Genomic DNA, 16,807 nt, shown 5'->3' on the forward strand with positions numbered 1-16,807 from the left:
AACCAGAGGTGCATGAGCCAGTCCTCATCAGAAGATCAGAAGGTGGGGAGGGTTAGCAACTTCAAATTCCTCACTGTTATTATATTGGAGGGTCTGTCCTGGGCCAACACGTATGTGCAATTACCAACAAAGCACAGCAGTGCCTCTAATTCGGAGTTTGCAAAGATTTGACAAACTTCCATAGATGAGTAGCGGAGAGCACATTGACTGGCTGTATCACAGCCTGGTATGTAAACACCAATGCCCCTGACCAGAAAATCCTACAAAAATAGTGAATGTGGCCCCATCCATCAGGGTAATGCCCTCCCCCACCTTTGAACACATCCAAACGAAGCGTTGACAGAGGAATGCAGCATCTATCATCAGGGATTCCCACCACCCAGCATGTGCTCTCTTCTCACCGCTGCCATCAGGAAGAAGGTACAGGAACCTCAGGAGTCACACCACCAGGGTCAGGAAGAGTTATTACCCCTCAGCCATCAAGCTCCTGAACCAGAGGGGATAACTTCACTCAACTTCACTTGCCCCATCACTGAAATGTTCCCATAACCTATGGACTCACTTTCAAAGAATCTTCATCCCATGTTCTTAATATTTACTGCTTGTTTATTTATTACTATTATTTCTTTCATTTTGTCTTTACACTGTTATCTTTTGCACACTGGTTGAATGCTCAAGTTGACACAGTCTTTCGTTGATTCTGTTATGGTTATAATTCTATTATCGATTTACTGAGTACGCTGGCAAGAAAATGAATCTCAGAGTTGCATATGGTGACATATATGTACGTTGAACTTTGAGTTCCTGTGGGTTTGTTGTTGAACTGATGGAATCAAGTAGCACAAGGCTTCCTGTAAAAAGTTGCACCCTGATGACACAGGCATGTTTCCTTCAGGTCTCAGTTATGTTTATTTTCAAATTGCTCCCTAAAATGTATTTATGTCTGTGGGCAATTCACGAGAGCAAAGTTCCTTGTGTTTAGTCATTTTTGTCAGGCACTTACCTGTCATCTTTTAATCACATGATATTATAGCATCTTTGTGAGCCACTTAACTGTAATGTTTAAATCACATGATATTATAGCATCTTTGTCAGGCACTTACCTGTAATCTTTAAATCACATGATATTTATAGCATTACCAACTTCCAATGTGTAACTTTGTAAAAAACATTGTTTGCCATAATACATGCATCAGTCTAACATGGAGCTGAAGAAAAGAACGAGAAGAAATTTGGACAGGTATCTAAAATCTTTATCAAAGCCTTGTGCACATTGGAATAGCCAGAAAGGTAGGCTTGAGGATTCTTCTGAACACCAAAGGATAAGAAATTGAAGGAAGTCAATTTCAAATGCAGAATAAGCAGTAGATCTGAGACCATGTACTGATATTTCTGTGCAAAATTATGTATCAAAATTAGGGCTTATTTATTAACCATTTTAAGTGTTTAGCAATAAACTTTAAGCTCTCTCCTATGCCTTGTATGCAGTTGCAGTTAGTTATGGGTGGTTCAGGAAATTCTGAGCTGCAATTTTTCATCTGGAAGCAGAAAAAAAAACTGGTATTTCCAGGTTTGAACCGTCACAAGGGCGTTTCCCTGGTTCCAACATATTCCCATTTCCTCAGTCCAAGAATCAAACAGCAAGCATATTCTGTCAGATATAGAGAACGGACCAAATCCTGAAATTGAATTGTTTATCAGTGCAAAACACGGTGAGTAAATTAATTCAATTTTTTTTCAAAGTAATGTGTTGATACATTTCCAAAAAAAAATCCACTTTTTACAGTAACTACCCATGCTTTTCCAGATTTTACACAATGTCCAAGTCAATTGAAGAAATAATGGAAACCATCGACTCCTCCAGATGTGTGGGGATTGAAATTTCCAACAAAAGCATGTCTTATGTTTTAACTGAACCTGTGTAAGTAAATTTCTCTGTATTTCTTTCTTTGGATTGGAATAGAAAAGCACAAAGTATTTTGTTTAGTTAAATATTTTTGATGCAATATGGCGATTCAGTCTAGTGCTATCATTCTGTGTCCAAGGAATTTTACAGAATTCGAATTTATAAAAAACAAAAAAAAATGGCTAACCTTGTCTTGCTCAAAAAAATTAGATACAGTTTTAGTAAAACAAATGAATGCACAAATACAACTTCCAAAGATGAATACTTCTGCTACAACCAGAAACTTCAGCATTTCAAAGTGAAAGGCAGGATCAAAATTTAGAGATCCAGATGCTTGGCTGAGTTCAGAAAAAACTTTGGCTCCAACTTGGCCAGGCTCCCATTTTCCACTCAGTGTTAACCAGCTCAGCTCTGCTGCCCACGTCGGAACTAACACCAAGAACTGTCATGCCCATTACCAATTTACAGTCGCACTTGATCCACTTTTCAGATGCATTTTTCAAAACACATAATTCACTAAACAGGCCTTTTCATCCCATTTATCTCCCATCTTTTTCCTCTACGGAAAAGCTCTGTGGCCTGGACACAGTTAAGCAATGCTTTGATTCTCCTTTTCTGTTCTTTGATTTCAAATGTCCCTTCCCAAATCTTTAACTCTTTCAGTTCTACAGCCTCATCAATCTCTGTTTTACCAATTCTGAATTAATTGTTCTACCACAGACAGGCTTACCATCAGCTGTCTGGACTATAAAGGTTTCAAGAACTCAAACCCTTTGTCCTTCTCTAGCTCACTCTCCAAATTTTGCTCTAATACCATCTCGTCTAGCAATGTGTCCAGCTTCATATCAGAACTGCTTTGGAATCTTTCACTTTATTGATGGTATTCCCACTTTTTTTTCCCTTTTTCAATCTTTTTAATAATTTCAAAATATAGAAACAAAACATAGCAATAATACAGATAATATGAGATGTATTGTTACATTTAAAAAAAGAGTAATTGCAAAACCAAATAGTGGAAATTACCAAAACTCCCATACATGTAGAACTGATCACGGATAATATAGAGCAAAAAAAAAGGAAAAAGACAAAAAAAAGACTTGGGCAAAGCTAACAACTTAAAAATGGAAAAGAAGAAAACCTCAGCGTCTAAACTAAACTAAACTAAAAGACTTGGGCAAAACTAACAACTTAAAAATGGAAAAGAAGAAAACCTCAGCGTCGACGCCTCCACTCCCCTCCAACAACAGTACAGAGAAATAAAACCAGTTTGGAAATGATCAAATTACATCAAATGAAAATGCTGAATAAATGGCCTCCAAATTTTTTCAAACTTAATAGAAGGGTCATAAACTGCACTTCTAATTTTCTCCAAATTCAGACACACCATAGTTTGTGAAAACCAATGAAATACTGTACGAGGGTTGATCTCTTTCCAATTCAACAAGATGGACTTTCTAGCTATTAAAGTAATAAATGCAATCATCCTTCGTGATGAAGAGGTTAAATTATTTGAGTCTATCATTGGTAGTCCAAAGATAGCAGTAATTGGATGAGGTTGTAAGTCTATATTTAGGACCGTTGAAATAATATCAAAAATATCTTTCCAATATTTCTCCAACAAGGGACATGACCAAAACATGTGAGTTAAAGAAGCTATCTCAGACTCACATCTGTCACATATTGGATTAATATAAGAGTAATAACGAGATAGTTTATCTTTGGACATATGAACCCTGTGAACTACTTTAAACTGTATCAACCTATGCTTAGCACATACAGAGGATGAATTCACCAACTGAAGAATTTTTTTCCCATTTTTCAGTCGGTATATTAATCTCAAGTTCTCTTTCCCAGTCAGCTTTAATTTTATTAGAGGCATCAGGACATAAATTCATAATTATATTATATACAATTGCTATTACACCTTTCTGAGAAAAATTTAAGTCTAAGATTTTTTCCAAAGTGTCCATTGGATATGGGTGTGGAAAATTAGGAGAGACAGTAATTAAAAAGTTTCTAATCTGTAAATATCTAAAAAAGTGAGATCTGGGTAAGTTATATTTATTAGAGAGTTGATCAAAAGACATAAAACAGTTATCCAAGAATAAATCGCGAAAAGATATTATACCTTTGGTTTTCCAATCAAAGTAAGCTTGATCCATCATGGAAGGTTGAAAAAGAAAATTTGATATAATGGGACTTGCTAGAATGAATTGATTAAACCCAAAAAATCTTCGGAATTGAAACCATATACGTAAAGTATGTTTAACTATTGGGTTATTCATTTGTTTATATGATTTAAAAGAAGTAAAAGGAAGTAAAGTTCCTAAAACCGAACCCAAGGAAAACCCTTGTAATGAATTAGATTCAAGATTTACCCAATGAGGGTTTAAAGATGCGTCCAAATCTTGTAGCCAAAATTTTAAATATCGAATATTTATTGCCCAATAATAGAATCTAAAATTTGGGAGGGCAAGTCCCCCCTCCTTCTTGGATTTCTGTAAATATCTCTTACCTAACCCAGGATTTTTATTCTGCCAAATATATGAGGAAATTTTTGAATCTACATTATCAAAAAAAGATTTTGGGATAAAAATTGGAACCGATTGAAATATATACAAAAATTTAGGCAAAATGATCATCTTAATAGCTTTAATCCGACCAATCAAAGACAAAGAGATTGGGGACCATTTGGTAAATAAAAGTTTAATCTGATCAATTAAAGGTAAAAAATTAGCTTTAGATAAATCTTTATATTTTTTGGTAATTGTTATCCCTAAGTATATAAATGAATCAGTAACCAATTTAAATGGTAAACGTCCATAAATAGGTACCTGCTTATTTAAAGGGAATAATTCACTCTTACTAAGATTCAATTTGTAACCAGAAAAGTTACTAAATTGAGCTAACAGATCTAAGATAGCAGGAATTGACTTCTCCGGGTTAGAGATATATAACAACAAATCATCTGCATATAATGATAGTTTATGTATTTCATTTCCACGGGTAATACCAACAATATTTGGCGAGTCACGGATAGCAATTGCTAAAGGTTCAAGAGCAATATTAAATAGTAAAGGACTAAGAGGGCAACCTTGCCTAGTACCGCGAAAAAGACGAAAAAAAGGAGATCTATAATTATTTGTGCAGACCGAGGCTACCGGGGAGTAATATAACAATTTAATCCAAGATATAAATGTCAAATTAAAATTAAATTTCTCAAGAACATTAAATAAATAAGGCCATTCAACTCTGTCAAAGGCTTTCTCAGCATCTAATGAGATAATACATTCCGGGGTAGTAAGTGAGGGGGTATAAACAATATTCATTAACCTCCTAATATTAAAAGATGAATAGCGATTTTTAATGAATCCGGTTTGCTCCTTGGAAATAATTTGAGGTAACACCTTCTCCAGTCTAGTAGCTACAATTTTTGAAAAAATTTTTGAATCTACATTCAGAAGAGATATCGGTCTGTAGGATGCACAATCCGTAGGATCTTTATTCTTTTTAAGAATTAAGGAAATAGAGGCTTCATAAAACGATTGTGGTAATTTACCTAAACTAATTGCTTCCTTAAATATTCTAGACAATTTAGAAGAAAGAATGGAGGAAAAAAATTTTAAAAATTCCACTGTAAACCCATCGGGACCGGGTGCTTTACCGGAATTTAATGATGAGATTGCAGTTATTATTTCTTCCTCTGAAATGGAAGTTTCTAATGATAGGCAATCTTCGGGAGATAGTTTCGGAAAACTCAATTTACTTAAAAAATCATGCATGAAATTAGAATCATGAGGAAAATCAGAATGATATAAAGAGGTATAAAATTCTTGAAAGGTTTGGTTTATCCCAACATGATCAACTGTGAAAGTATCATCCTGTTTGCGGATCTTAGTAATTTGACGTTTAACCGAATCAAATTTCAATTGGTTAGCCAGTAATTTACCCGATTTATCACTATGAATATAAAAATCACTTCTAGTTCTCATTAATTGATTTTCGATCAAGGATGTTAATAATAAACTATGTTCCAATTGGAGTTCAACTCTTGTGTTTGTACAGCTCCTTGCTAGGAGAAATAGCATATTTTTTATCAACTTCTTTAATTTTATCAACCAGTAGAAGTATTTCATTGTTAATATGTCTTTTCAAACCGGCCGAATAGGAAATAATCTGACCACGGATATAAGCTTTAAAGGCGTCCCAAACAGTTCCGTTGGAAACTTCATCCGTAGTATTAGTTGAAAAGAAGAAATCAATCTGCTCCTTTATAAATTTGACAAAGTCCTGATCTTGAAGCAAAATAGGGTTAAATCGCCATTGTCTGGTAGTACAAAAGGTATCCATTAACTTGATGGAAAGTTTCAATGGAGCATGATCTGAAATAGCAATAACGTCATAATTACAATCAACTACATATGGAATCAAACGAGAGTCAATCAGGAAATAATCAATTCGGGAAAAAGAACGGTGAACATGTGAAAAAAAGGAGAATTCCTTATCATTTGGATGTAGAAATCTCCAAATTTCTGAAATCCCAGCATCCAACATAAAAGAGTTGATAATAGTAGCCGACTTATTCGGTAAAGCCGGACTACTTGTGGATCTATCCAACATGGGATTCAAACATAAATTAAAATCACCGCCCATTATCAACATATACTCGTTTAAATTAGGAAGAGAAGTAAGTAAATGTTTAAAGAATTCAGGATAATCCACATTCGGAGCGTAAACATTAACCATAGCGACCTTTTTATTAAAAAGTACCCCTGTAATTAACAGAAATCTGCCATTAGGATCCGAAATGATGTCTTGATGAATGAATGTAATTGAGGGATCAATAAAAATTGAAACGCCTTTAATTTTGGCTTGAGCATTTGAATGGTATTGTTGTTCTTTCCAAAACTTAAAGAAGCGTTGACTGTCCTCTTTCCTTACATGAGTCTCTTGAGCAAAAATAATATGAGCATTCAGTCTTTGGAATATTTTGAAAATCTTTTTCCATTTTATTGGATGGTTTAAACCATTTGTATTCCAAGAGACAAAATTAATAGAATGAGCCATAACTAAAAATTAACCCTTTGGTGAGTAAGGGGTTAACCATACTGTGAGCTCATGAAATCGGAAGAGGAATACATGATTAGAGAGGAACCGGAAATCTCGACACTGGGGACATCTTTGTAGTTCTGAATCAGCCCAATAGAAAAATTTAAAAAAGAAAAAGACCACCCCCTCCCCCAACCCCAAATAGAAACCCGAACTGAGCCAGAGAAGGCTGAAAAAAAGCGCTAACTAATACTAACTTTAACCCCATTTCTGCAGGGGGCAACTCCAAAAATATATGTTAGATAAGTGACCTCCCAAAGACTAATATGTGAAAAATAAACAGTATTGTAAATTAGTCTCCATAGTAAAAATTACTAAAATATATAAAATAAAAGAAACCAGTATCAGTGCATATAATTAGTTAATTATAAACGAGTAAATAAAAAAAAACGCTTCCAAAATAAGAAAACTGGATTATGGGAAGAAGAAGCATAAGAACATGGCGTCCCGAAAAAAAATTACAGAAAAAGAAAGACAAGTCGCCATTTTAATAATGCGAAAATCAAAAATAGGAAGCATATAACTACAAATGACCGTCAGATCGGATCATTAGTAATAACAAAAAAAGGATAGATTAAAACAAAAGGTTAACTAAGGGAAAGTGATGTTATTCACAGAAGATAAATATTCTATATAAGTTATAATCACTATAGTAAAAAACAAAGAACAAAAATCTTAAACTTATAAAAAACCTTCATCGCACAGTAGTAGAAGGTTTATTTTGAAGAAAAACACCAGAGAGAAAAAAAATTGGTGCTGGAAGCACCCGACACAGATTAAGAGAGGGTATCTGTATCAGATGGGAAATTATCATCCAAAAAGCTCCGAGCGGCAGTTGTAGAGTGGAAAACACGACGATTTCCATCGGGAAGAGAGATTCTGAGCCGTGCAGGGTACAGTAGTGCCGGTTTGAGATTTTTTTGATAGCATTCCCACATTAAAGGTTTAAAAGTCAGTCGTTCCTTCATTACTTCAGGACTGTAGTCTTGAACTATTCTAAAGGAATGCTGGTGATACTTGATCATCCCTTGTCGACGAGCGATCTGGAGAAGTTGTTCTTTAACATTAACATAATGGAAACGAAGGATAACTGGTCTGGGTTTGGAAACGGCCGCTGCCGACTTTACCCACGGTGTACGATGGGCGCGGTCGAGTAATGGAGGATCGTTGGGAAAAACTGAACCGAACGAATCCTTTAAAAGTTTAGCAAAGAATATTACAGGATCTCCAACCTCAACATCCTCGGGTAGGCCAATTAAACGTAAATTTTCTCTTCTCGATCGATTCTCAAGATCAGTAACTTTGGATTTAAGTTGTTGGAGCTGTTTAGTAGTGGAAGCTAGATTCTTCTCTAAGATCTCAACTTTTGTATCCGTCTTCTGAGATTTAATATACAGCTCAGAAATTTTTGCATCCTGTTTTTGAACATCAGCATTCAGGAATTTCAAAGATTCCGTGATTGATTTTAAATCTTCATTAAGGCTTTAACGATGTTGTTCAAATTGAGCAGTTAAACTTTCAGATAATTTTATCCGATGCTGCTCAAACATTTCCTCCAAACACTTCACCATAACTTCGTAAGTTAATTCCGTTGGTTTAGAGTCACCTTTCTTCTTTCCTCCGTTCCCATCAGCGTCTTTCCCATCTTTGGTTTTAGATCTCGTACTCATTTCTTTAAGCTCAAAAGTTGCGATTGACAAAAGGAAGTCAATTAATCGATAATTCAGAGAGATAAAGTAAGTCTTCTGGTGTACTTAAAGTTGATTAGATCAAGGAGATCATAGGTTAAAAAGAATAACGGGAATGGAGCGAAGCCAGAGAGACGACCTCACTCCATGAGCGCTCCCTGCAGAATCCCTATTCCCACTTTTAAATACAAGGTATTTTAGCTTGCATGCCTTTATGTCAGATATGTGAAGGTGGTGATTTTTCTACATATAAAGGACGAAGCAACGTGATATCTAAAGAATGGTGAGAAATGGTGCGCTTCACAAGATCATAATACATAAACACGAGGAATTCTGCAGATGCTGAAAATTCAAGCAACACACATCAAAGTTGCTGGAGAACGCAGCAGGCCAGGCAGCATCTCTAGGAAGAGGTACAGTCGACGTTTCGGGCCGAGACTCTTCGTCAGGACTAACTGAAGGAAGAGCTTGTAAGAGATTTGAAAGTGGGAGGGGGAGGGGAAGATTCCCCTCCCACTTTCAAATCTCTTACAAGCTCTTCCTTCAGTTAGTCCTGACGAAGAGTCTCGGCCCGAAACGTCGACTGTACCTCTTCCTAGAGATGCTGCCTGGCCTGCTGCGTTCTCCAGCAACTTTGATGTGTGTTGCTTGAAGATCATAATACAGTTGTGATTTGTCTCTCTCAGGACCTACAATTACAGTGGCCGAGTATACAGTCCACCACCCCCCACCATTGACCGGGGACAGAAAGGAGTGTGCATCTTCATCAAGACTCCATACACAGCTTGCGGCACTGTTGGAGTGCTGAGCTACCGTTTTGGTAACACCCAGATCTCCCTGCTGGTTTCCAACCCTTACGACTACAACAAATATAGCATTGAGTATGCTCTGTATGTCCCTGACATACCCACTCCGACTGACAACAACTTGTATAACAAGATGTACAACGAGCTAACGGAATCGGCTTCCTTCACAAAGACATCGCTGGGAAAGGGTAACCCATCTCTGAACATCACAAAAAGGGGTATATTTGTTTCAGCCACGATGTCTAACGAGAAGAAAGCAATTCTCAAAATAGATATCAGAGATGCTTAAGTTAACTCATTGTTAAAGCTGTAACAGTTAGTGACGGTTACACATCTCAGCATAGTGAAACCACTTTACCAGTGCTACCGATAATTTCATCCGATCACCCAGGCTTTCATATCATCTTTAATCTTTCTGTTATTGTTTCTCATTTCTTTCTTTAATGTAATGTACTAACATGACTACAGTGGCAATAGCCAAAAATTCATTCCAGTTTCTATTAACTCAATGCTTGACAAGTAAATATTTTAACTTCTTCTGTTGTGAAGAACAGTTTAAAGTTTATTGGGCAACTTGACAGCTTATTATTACATTTCCAACAATAATAAAATATAATCTACCAACTGTACTGTTTGTTTTTTTTGCTTAATGATTTATGGATAATTCAGAGAAAGAACTTTTTGATATCACACCTATGAAACCATTCAGCTCACACAAAAGAGAATGTACTATGTGATAGGAATAAAGGATTGGCTAGTGAATTCAATTTTCTGTGTATTTTCTGTATCAATGACAGACACTACACTGTAATACAAAGTCCAAGGGTTGTTTTGCTCTGAACTGGAGATATCTTTCAATGTTATTCCACTGAAGGTAGAAGTGGGAGATGTAGATCAGCTTTGGAATTAAGCACGGTTTAGATGCATGTCAAAGTAACTGTCATCACCGATAATGAAATAAAGTGACTGGGCCCAGGACAGACGCACTCTTTTGACTCAAACATATATTTTTATTTTACTTGTGCACCCACACTGTTCTGAAATCTGAACAAAAAATATCTGCCATTTTATGGACAATAAGCTTATCAGTTACAGATAATGATTATTGTAAATTGTATATGCTTGAATTCCTTACTCGCAAGATCAATCACCATTCGTAATAGAGGTGATAAAGTCAATCGAAACTTCAAGCAGACAGCTGATGACATTTTGAAGTCAGTAAAGATAATTGGGCCTTAGTTGTTGGGAAGTTTCACATCCTTCTATTCTTCCTATCTCACCTGTTTCCAGCACCCCTTAAATGTGTAAGGGGACGGGATGTTTCTGGCAGAACTTTCTGGAAAAAGATCACTACAGAGCCCTCATTTGTCTGGCTTGAGTACATGCTGTTGCAGTCGATCTCCTCTGTTGTAAGCAGTGGTGTCTCCAGTGTTCTCACTTGACTACAGATGCCCCGAGGCTATCGTTGTCTTTACTGCAACTCCCACACATAGTCAGAACAATTAATTCAATAAAATTAAAGAGTATTTTCTGAATGGCAATTGTAATTACCATGTCAGATAGTGATAGATTAAAGTGTCACAACTCTGATGGTGAATGGATATATAAAGTGCCATTGTGTATTGCATTGTCTTCATACATAAAGGTGCCTGGTGAGGTTTTCGTGATTAACAAAGCCAAGCAATAACTAAATATATAGGCAACACACATCAAAGTTGCTGGTGAACGCAGCAGGCCAGGCAGCATCTCTAGGAAGAGGTACAGTCGACGTTTCAGGCCGAGACCCTTCATCAGGACTAACTGAAGGAAGGGTTAGTAAGAGATTTGAAAGTGGGAGGGGGAGGGGGAGATCCAAAATGATAGGAGAAGACAGGAGGGGGAGGAATGGAGCCAAGAGCTGGACAGGTGATTGGCGAAGGGGATATGAGAGGATCATGGGACGGGAGGCCTAGGGAGAAAGACAAGTGGGGGGGGAACCCAGAGGATGGGCAAGGGGTATAGTCAGAGGGACAGAGGGAGAAAAAGGAGAGTGAGAGAAAGAATGTGTGTATAAAAATAAATAACAGATGGGGTACAAGGGGGAGGTTGGGCATAGCGGAAGTTAGAGAAGTCAAATATATATATATATATATATAAAACAGTTGTTATAGTGACTGGCAATGCCAACTATACTGGTGATGGTACAGTATTGTTCAAAAGTTTTAGGCACAGATATATACCTAGGATGTGCCAGACTTTTGTACAATACTGTATTTGTCAACGGGGAGCGGAGAGTGAGTGTAAATCTGGCAGGAGCAAAGGATGTTGGGAATGGCGAGGATGGAGCTGTGGGAGGTGTGTGGGACAGGTAGTGGAGAAGGAATGCCAGGGGCGGGGGTGGTGCGGGTGCAGACACACCAAGCCTTGAGACACCAGGCAAGGTCACTCGATTCCAATCAATTGGTTTGTTGATCATTACAGAAGGTCTCCCTGGTATTTCCCGCTCTCTCCCCTCTCACTTTCTCGAACTATGATTCCCCTCTCCCTACTCCCATCCCACTCTCAACCCACAATAGAGACCTGTATCAGAATCAGGCTTATCATCACTCACATGTCTTGATGTATTTTTTGTGTGGCGGCGTCGCAGTGCAATACATCTAATTACTACAGTACTTTGCAAAAGTCTTCGGCACCCTAGCTATATATATAGACTTTTGCACAGTACTCTCTGTGTTACAATGATTATGCATTATCATTGGCATCTCCTGCAGGCTTATTGGCCCATCACAGCTGTGAGCATCAATACTAATCCCATTTCCAGCATACGGCCTGTAGACTCCCATCCTTCAAATCTACGCCTCAAATCAAACCAATGCCTTCTGGTTTTATCATCTGAAAGTACTGCATACACAATGATAAGTAAGGCTAGCATTGGCATTTGCTAACTGAGATATCAGAAGTACAGGATTCAGATGGTAGGTACTAGTGGGTTTCATGGCAATTGAAGTTGATATGCCCAGCATTTGCTGAAAACGGCTTGTTACCATAGCCGGGTGTGCATTGTGGTTTTGGAGATCATCATCATTATGTGCCATGTTGTATGATGCAGACAATCATGGTCTCATTTTCTACAGAAGTGGTTTGCCATTGCCTTCTTCTGAGCAGTCTCTTTGCAAGCTAGATGACCCAGTCATCATCGATACTCTTCAGAGACTATCTGCTTGGCGTCAATGGTTGCATAACCACTGTGATCTGCAGCAGGTGCTCATAGGACCATCCACCACCTGCTCCCGTGGCTTCACGTGACCATGACCCTGATCGGGGGGCAAGGGTGACCTGCAGTCTAGGAGAGGGAAGAAGCACCTTGCACTTCCTTTCATAGAGATGTATCTCCATCCTGCCTTCAAGGTGTTGGAGAAGAGATATGTTTACAGTGGTATAAATTGTGCTGTTTAGCAATGGTGTATCTTAGAGTAACTTACAGTTTATGGATGTTATCCCTAGCATCAATATGAGGCATAACATCAGTGTATATCACATTGGGTAGTAACAAGTGTACAGACAGAAGTAACGTGGAACAACTGAAGACTGGACATTATTGAAGAGACTCTGCATTTGGTAATGTGCTGTTGTGGATGATAGTTTATATTGATTCTGGATGTCGTGGATTTTGCTGTACAGGAGTGAAGAATGCACGACTGTTCTTCCTCAATCTCACTCTTTCTCCACTCCCTCCCTTTTCCTCATCAGCCCTCTTATGTTCTCTTTCTCTCTGTCCTCTCCCTCTCTCTCTCTCCCTTTTCTTCCCCACCTTAAAGCAAAATGGAAAATAGAGATTCCACCCCCTTAGGAGTGGACACTAATCCTTTTTCACTAAATCTGATTACATGGCAATCTGTATTGGGGACTTTCTCAAGTAGGTACTGTGGTATTTCGCATTGGATTTGGACATGTACAACTCAAAGATGGTAGGTGACCCCACTCAACCTTCCTTCCATTGGTCACTCCAACACATTTCACACAGATACTCAATGTACCTCTGGTGAGAAATACCTATTGAGGCTGATGGTGACAATTGCATGAAGCCTTCAGCAGTAGTCTGTTCACAGGGCAGGGTGAGTATTTATACTGTATTCAGGGCAATGCCAATCAACTGACTTCTTTTTAAGAAGAGTTGTGCTAGCTGTATCATTCAATACAAATCTTTGACGGCTGCTATGAGAACCACCAGAATGTGAATTGAGGGGGCCCATCTATATTTGTTAAACTTAGTCAGTCAGCACAGAGATGAATCCCAAAACAGTAAAAGTGATGTGGAATTACATTCAGTTATATCCAGTCAATATCTGGGTTTCCTGCAGTGTGTTTTTATATGGCTAAAAATTCATTTGATTGGAGTAGACCTTCCTCATAAAACTGGCCCCATAAAACACACCCTGTGGTCAAAACTTTGGGAGTCAAGCCGTTGGTTTCTTTTAAGATGATTCAAATTTTCTCATTTTCTTGATGGATGGGTACTAAAGGGTGCATTTTCAATTTTCTCCAATCAAATCTGATTTACTGAGAAACTTAATAGTTTCTGAACTCAGACCATAAGATATAGGAGCAGAATTAGACCATTCGGCACATCGAGTCTGCTCCACTATTTCATCATGACTGATCCAATTCTCCTCTCAGTCCCAACTTCCTGCCTTCTCCCTGCATCCCTTTTTGCCATGACCAATCAAGAAGCTATCAACTTCTGTCTTAAATATACATAAAGACCTGGCCTCCACAGCTGCCCGTGACAAAGAATTCAACAGATTCACCACTCTCTGGCTAAAGAAATTCCTCCTCATCTTTGTTCTAAAAGTACACCCTCTAATCTGAGGCTGTGTCCTCTGGTCTTAGACTAACTTACCATGGGAAACGTCCTCTCCACATACATTCAAGTCCTTTCACTATTCAATAGGTTTCGATGAGGTTACGCCTCATTCTTCTGAATTCTAGTGAATACAGGCCCAGAGCCATCAAATGCTCTTTATGTGACAAACCAATCAATCCTGGAATCATTTTCATGAACCTCCTTTGAACCCTCTCTAGATTCAGCACATCCTTTCTAAAATAAGGGGTCCAAACCTACTAAGAATACTCCAAGTGAGGCCTCACCAGTGCTTTATAAAGTTTCAACATTGCATCCTTGCTTTCATATTCTAGATCTCTTGAAATGAGTGCTAGGATAGATTTGCCTTCCTCACCACAAACTCGATCTATAAATTAACCTTTAGGGAATCCTGCACAAGGACGCCCAAATCCCTTTGCACCCCAGTGATTTGTATTTTCTCTCCATTTCTTCTACCAAAGTGCATGACCATATATTTTGTGGCCCTGCATTCCATCTGTCATTTCTTTGCTGATTCTTCTAATCTGTCTAAGTCCTTCTGTAGCCTCTCTACTTCCTCAAAAGTTCAGAATTGTTCAATATTGTCTTTTTTTTTGTAATTTATTTTTTATTGAAGTTCATTGTCAAACAAACATTTCCATAAGATGTATTTCAGATACTGTACATATATATCATATAATCATATTTGTCACAAATCTCCACATATTTATCTGAGGTATACACCTACAGAAAGGAGAGGAAAGAAAGAACAATCGAAAGAAGAAAATGGTTGGTCTTTTTAAGTACATTTCATTGCATTGCAAAATACTCAGCCATTACTGTTTCACGGAAAGAGAAAAACGATCATTTATATTGCATTATATTGTTGGACTCCATTGGTTTTTTGAAGCCTGTATGTTTGGAATTATGCAAATTAGATTTAGCAGAGATTTCAACTGCAATCTGACCAGCACATTGACCAGCAACAAATCCAGACCTCAGAAGTTTGAGAGGAGGGAATTTTCACTCAGGTCTGCTGCCCAAGTAGAAAAATGCAGAGTGGATCACAGCAGCGTAAATGAGGTCTGACAAATGACCAATCAGCATTTGGGATTGATTGGCAAGAGCAAGTTAAAGGAAGACAGGGGCAAGTTTAGTGGTCATCCTCGGAGCTCTTCAATTTTGAGTCACAGAAAGCAAAGAAAAGAAAAGGTCTAATTTGTTTTTTTTTTCCCTTCCCTTCTTTACATCTGCTCAGTTAGGACAGTAGAGATGCGAGGCAGCATAGTTGAATGCTCCTCTTGCGGGATGTGGGAAGGCAGGGAGGTCTCCGGTGCTCCTGACCACTACAACTGACAGAAGCTGCATCTTCTACCAATCCATGTTCAGGAGTTGGAGCTGGAGCTGGATGAACTCCAGATCATTCAGGGGCGATAGATAAGACATATTGAGAGGTACTTAAACCAAAGGTGCAGGACAAAGGAACTGGGTGACAGTCAGCAAGGGGAAAGGGGTTAAGGAGCCGGTGCAGAGCAGCCATGAGGCCATTCCCCTCAATAAAAGGTATATCAGTTTGGATACTGTTCGGGGGGTGGGGGGGGGTGACCTAACAAAGGAAAGTCACAAGGGTGGGGTCTCTGGCACTGAGTCTGCCTCTGTTACTCAGAAGGGAAGGATGGGGGGAGGGAGAAGAGGCATGCTGTGTTGATGGGGGTTCATTAGGTAGGGGAATGGACAGGAGATCCTGTGAGCAAGAACAAGATTCCCGTAAGGAATGTTGCCCCCTGGGTGCCAGGATCTGGGATATCTCACTTCAGCATTCTTAGGGAGGGTGAACAGCCAGAGGTTGTGGTCCATGCAATCTTTTTGCTCTTAACATATCTGCAGAATCCTTCTGATATACTATGAGCAAAACAATTGCAAGAGACAAAAATTGGTCCTCTGGAAGACTGGAACGGTAATCCATGTGTAGAGCTAAAATGGATGGAGGAAGATTTTAAATGCTTTCCTTGCATCTGTATTTACTCGGGAGACAGATACAGAGTCTATGGAAGCAAAGCAAAGCAGCATCAACTTCATGGACCCTGTACAGATTCCAGAAGAGGAGGTGTTTGCTACCATGAGGCAAATCAGGGTGGATAAATCCCCAAGGCCTGACAAAGTGTTCCCTCAGACCCTTTGGGAGGCAAGTGCAGAAATTGCCGAGGCCCAGCAGAGATATTTAACACATCCTTAGTGACAGGAGAAGTACCAGAGGATTGGAAGATAGCCAATGTTGTTCCGCTGTTAAGCAGAAAACAGGAAATTATAGGCCAGTGAGTCTGACGTCAGTTGCAGGAAAGTTATTGGAAGGTATTCTAGGGACAGGATATACAAGTATTTGGATAGAAATGGACTGATAAAGGACAGTCAGCATGGGTGTGTGGTATGTCACGTCTAACCAATCTTATAGAGTTCT

At 38.5% G+C, this 16,807-nt stretch overlaps 1 long non-coding RNA gene across 1 annotated transcript; it reads left to right on the forward strand.

Annotated features, from left to right (window-relative positions):
* The first annotated feature begins 1,597 nt into the window (after positions 1–1,597).
* Positions 1,598–10,276, forward strand: LOC140195270 (uncharacterized). The gene is made up of 3 exons (XR_011885403.1): positions 1,598–1,712; positions 1,808–1,921; positions 9,390–10,276. It is a non-coding gene; the product is annotated as an uncharacterized lncRNA (long non-coding RNA).
* Positions 10,277–16,807: the final 6,531 nt, after the last annotated feature.

The sequence above is a fragment of the Mobula birostris genome, chromosome 3, assembly GCF_030028105.1.
Source record: "Mobula birostris isolate sMobBir1 chromosome 3, sMobBir1.hap1, whole genome shotgun sequence".
Classification (NCBI taxonomy): domain Eukaryota; kingdom Metazoa; phylum Chordata; class Chondrichthyes; order Myliobatiformes; family Myliobatidae; genus Mobula; species Mobula birostris.